The following is a 5,270-nucleotide window of genomic DNA, read 5'->3' on the forward strand; positions in this document are numbered from 1 at the left end:
GGTTTTCCCGACCGTTTGGATACTTACTGAACACGGCATGGCTAAGGGGAACATGCCGTATTGGGTTAACATGGATTGTTGACCTTGACCATTGACTTTGACCAAGTTGGACCTTGAGGGTATTTTGGGATCTTGATGGAATTAGTCACTTGGTTGATGTAGGTATTATGTAGAGAGCTGTGATTTGGAGTCGGGCCTCATTAGTTCTTTTCAGTTTCCGAGGTGAGTTTTCCTCGCTGTACTTACAGGTCGAAGGCACCAAAGCCGTCCCATTAGCTTGATAACCTGATATTCGTTGATTTGCTGAGTATGGAATAGATATGCATGCTAGTTTTGATATGCTAGTCTGGTAGATCGGTAGGAATATCTGTGACACTGTCTGTATGATTATCTGTATTTGTTATCTGTTATATGTCGACATATTGTGTGGGTTGGGTTGAGGTTGTACTGCTCCGTGCGGTAGCCAACAAACCTTGGAGTAATCCATATATGAGCTGAGGGGGAGGGCATGCCAAACTCATATTGAGGGCCCATGAGCATACTAGATACAAGCTGAGGGTCGGGAAAGGCATGCCAGACTCGTACTAAGGGCTTAGTGGTATTCAGTATGAGGATTGATCTGGTCGGGGAGCAAGCCATACAAAAGCTGTGGGCCGAGGGCAAGCTAGAATTATGATGTGGGCTCAAGGGTAATCCAGTCAGTTAGCTGTTGACCCATTGCATGTTGTTATTATATATGTGTTATTTGTTGTGTTGGTATTTTGAGGGAACTCACTAAGCATTGGCCTTATAGTTTTGGGTTATGTTTCAGGTACCTCAGATGATCGTGGGAAGGCGAAGGCGTGATCATGCACCTCCTCGTGTTTTGTTCTATGATTTTGGGAAAACTCTGATATTAAACATGTTTTGAAAACTATTTTGTAAACAATGATGATTTATGGGTTGTTATAAAAATTTATTTTTTTCATGAATTTTATGGATGTTACATCATGGGGGCGTCGTCATTTTCATTATCGATGGTAATAGTAAAGGGTTCGAAGACAAAGTCGTTAATGGGTTCTTGATTGTCCCCAAATAGTATATCAACATCCTCATTCAGAGGTGGAACAGAAGAAGAAGTTGGTTCCAATGACACACCAATTTTAGCATTTGGCCCCACATCAGATGTCTTACCAGGGATGCCTAAAGTCCTAGTCGCCTCCGAAACGGACTTGATAATAGGAACTTCTAGTGGATTTGTGATAGTTGAGGTTGAAGGAATGGTTGAGTCTGTGAAAATTGGAGTTGAAAATGGGATTGAAATTTGAGGTTTAGATGTTGCATCATAACTCATCTTTGGTAGTGGAGGAACGGATGATATCGGAATAGATGTAGTAAGAGGTGAGGTTGTCATGGATAATGTTGGTGGATTAAATGGAGGGGGAGGAGAATATACCTTGACAAATGTTTCGAAAGTGGGTGGTTCAGAAGTATGAGCTGTATCTTCTTCATTGTTTCGGAAAACATTATCCCCCGGAACTTCTATTTCAGTTCTCTCTTTTGAGTCATCTTCTATCACCAGAGATGGAAATCTTGACTTCTGAGTTGGTTTCTTGACTTTCTTAGAAACGTTTTCTCCTACGGAAGGAGCAGCCTTTTGTTTTCGCTTACCACCTCATTTAGGTAAGTCACATGTGTCAATAATCATGTTCAGTTCAGCAAGGCTCGGACGAACACCAGATGAGGGCAATTTCTAATAAGGCCTAATTATAGCATTATTCACAGGGATCTTTTCCAACATAACTTCCGGAATGGAGGCAACAAATTCAAAATTTCGAGGATCTGTCGTAACAAAAGTGGTGGTTGGGAGCTTCGAAATGTCAGCAATTAGAGAATCTGTCATTTGAGGAACCTTATAGTGAAGAAGAGCTCGTTTGACAACTATGGACCAAAACCACACACATGATATTTCTGTATGACGAGTGGTGGAGCTGGTACTTTGAACAAATTGAGCCCATAACACGTACCTAAAATCCATATTTACACCAGTGTATAACCCATATATCAACGTGTAAAAAATTTTGCCCGCACTATCAGAGCCCGAAACCCTCTCTGATAGACTCTTGAACAAAAGGGTAAATAAGCCATTCCAGATAGGAGGTAAGAAGGATTTCCAGAACTTTGACAATAAGGAAATGTCATTTTATAACCCATCTGATAAAAAATCTTTATCATGCTTGTTGCCAGAATAGATTCAGGATTAACACCTACGTCACACGAAACAAGCATTAGAAGCTTGCATGAATTGGCTTTCGAGATGGAAGTTTTGTGGCTTGAAACTTCAAAGTTAATTCTTTCCTCGGTCTTGTTGTTGATGGTCGTTGAATAAGCTTTGGACAAATGAATAAAAGGAATATCTTCATGCATTGTCATCGCTTTCATAAATGGCGAAAATCTCAGACACTCGATTAAAGGCTTAATCAGAGCGTTATATCATCACGTATCAAGGTCGACTATGATATTTTGATTGGGTTTGATGTTCAACATTATCACCGATACTGATTGATCCGCAAAAAAAAACATTCTCAGAGGAACCCATTGTAACTGTGAAGAGGAAGATATATAGTGGAGAACTTTTTTCATGAAGATCCTTGAAAAAATATTTGCAGTAAGAGATAATGAACCGGTTGAGATGATTTTATATCAAAGATGATGAGTTGAGAGAGAAACCACCATTTCACGTTCCAGTTACACCGAAAAATCAGCCAATAGGATTTTGCCAGCTCATTATTCCGCTGTCAGTGGCCGTTATAACAGTCATGCTGATGTCAAAGAAATTCAAATATGCGCCATGATTTGAATTTTCCATTGCCAATACAAGGTCTTTTCGGATTCACCACTTTCAGAATCATTGATCTACCCTCCATCTTTGCATAAGCTAGAATAGTATCCATTAGAATTACGATCAAGATGCATTCGTTAGAAATAAAATAACCAATCGGAACTGAAACCAGACTTTGTAAAATCACAAGGATTTTAGTGCAAGAGTGTGCCAAAGAAAAATAATTAATCAAATTCGAAGTGTGGAATTTCTGATATCAAATATGTTTGATATGAAAAGCAGTTTGATCCCCTGCAGCGATTTCTTCCTTCTGAGTCCAGAAAGACTCCAAAGTGCTAGTGTGGTTTCCCGTTGAATTACGATCATTATTTTGTTAAGAAACTATGAAAGGCTTCTTTTATAAGGCTTGATGGGTGGTTTCATCTTCAAACATATTTCGAAACTTAACATAAGTACGAAGATCTGAAAGAAGTACTTGTTTGACCAGTGTAGCCATAAACACAACTAAGCTTTGGATATTCTTTGAAGTAAGTTCGTGTGGAGAAATGTTCATTCGGAAATCTCAAGAAAAAAAAATTTAAAACCTGGATCTTATGGGAAGAAATGACTTGGGACAAGAACATTTCATTAAGACCACTCAAAGGAAAAATTGAGATTTTGAACATTCAAAGGTACAAACCAAAAAGGTTTTATATGTCAATTCAGTGGTTAAAATAACTAGAACAATAAATTGTTCACCGTCAATTCAATGGGTAAAATATCTAGAACAATAAATTGTTCACCGTAAATTCAGAAAAGGGAATCGGATTTTGGGTTTCACTCGAAATCATAGTAATAACGATTTCAAGATCATAAACACAGATTTTGTGTAACCTAAACCTTAGTGGTAAAACCTGAGAGTCTAAAGGGTTACGATTATGAACATGAAATAGATGGAGAATAATAGATTGGGTGTCGAATGGTTGGGAGTTTCACGAAAATCATATTAGCAATGATTTTGCGATCATTAACAAGAATGTTTGTAGCCCTATACCGAAACTGTTTTTGTTTCGATAGTCAAGGGAACTACATGGAAGTCGTGATAAGATATGGTGGAAAAAAGTTATGATGTCAACCGTCAATTCCTTGTTGCAGACTAAAATTCACGAATGAATTTACCATTAATCCCATGAAAATAAAATATTTTTGATGTTTTTGATTTTTCAGAATACTGAAATAAAGAAAATATTTTTGAGATTTTTGTATTTCTAAAAGAAATACAGAAACGAAGAAAATATATTTGGAATTTTGATTTTATGAAAAAAAAATACGAGAAAAATAAAGAAAAATATTTTTGGAATTTTGAATTTCTGAAATAAATGACAAATAGATAGTGAAATCTAAATGAACAGTTACTTCAGGCCTATTCCGAAGATCGGAACAAGTCGGAAGTGAACAAATGAATCTGACAGCTTTCGAAGATCGGAAAAATTCGCAAGTGTAAAGTAACATGGATGATTACGATGTTGATTTCGGAACAGAGTCAGCTTCAATCATTCTCAATCCTTGTAGAATCCGATTGAATGATACTTTTGGTAACGCTTTTGTGAATATATTTGCTAACTGATATGAGGATCGGACAAAGTGAACTTGCAAATTCCCATCTTCAACATCGTCCTTGATAAAGTGGTATCGAAGAACAATGTGTTTTGTTTTGGAATGTTGCACTGGATTGTGACAGATTCGAATTGCACTTTCGGAATCACAATATAAAGGAATTCATTTCATATTGATTCCGTACTCTATTAGTTGATTCTGAATCCATACCACTTGAGATGTGCATGATGTCGCTGCAATATATTCTGCTTCAATTGTGGATAAGGACACACATGTTTGCATCTTGGACTGCCAGTTGACAAGCTTTCCATCCAGAAATTGACATCCTCGTGATGTACGTTTTTTATCAAGGCCACAGCCACCTAAGTTAGCATCAGAACAGGCTTGCACAAAGAATTCTGAATTTGATGGATACCATAAACCTAGTGAAGTTGTCCATTTTAGATATCAGAATATGTTCTTTACAACCATCATGTGAGGTTTTCGAGGATTCACTTGAAACCTAGCACAGTAACAGACAACAAACATTATGTCTAGACGGCTAGATGTTAGATACGATAAAGATCTGATCATCTGATGAAACAATGTAATATCCATTGCTGGTTTGTTAAGTGAAGGAGTGAGTTTTGTTCCGAACGTCATTGGAACTTTGACTTTTGAATCACCCATCATTCCGAATTTGGCCAATAATGTATTTGTGAAAGCTTCTTGATTAATGAATATTCCCTCCGAACTCTGTCTTATATTTAAACCAAGGGAAAAGTTAATTGGACCCATAAAACTCATTTCAAATTTAGTCTCCATTAATTTTCGGAATTCAACAGTTAAGCTGAGATTAGTGGATCCGAAAATA

This window comes from Lactuca virosa, chromosome 2, assembly GCF_052849685.1.
Source record: "Lactuca virosa cultivar CGN04683 chromosome 2, Lactuca_virosa_CGN04683_v6, whole genome shotgun sequence".
In the NCBI taxonomy this organism is placed as follows: Eukaryota; Viridiplantae; Streptophyta; class Magnoliopsida; order Asterales; family Asteraceae; genus Lactuca; species Lactuca virosa.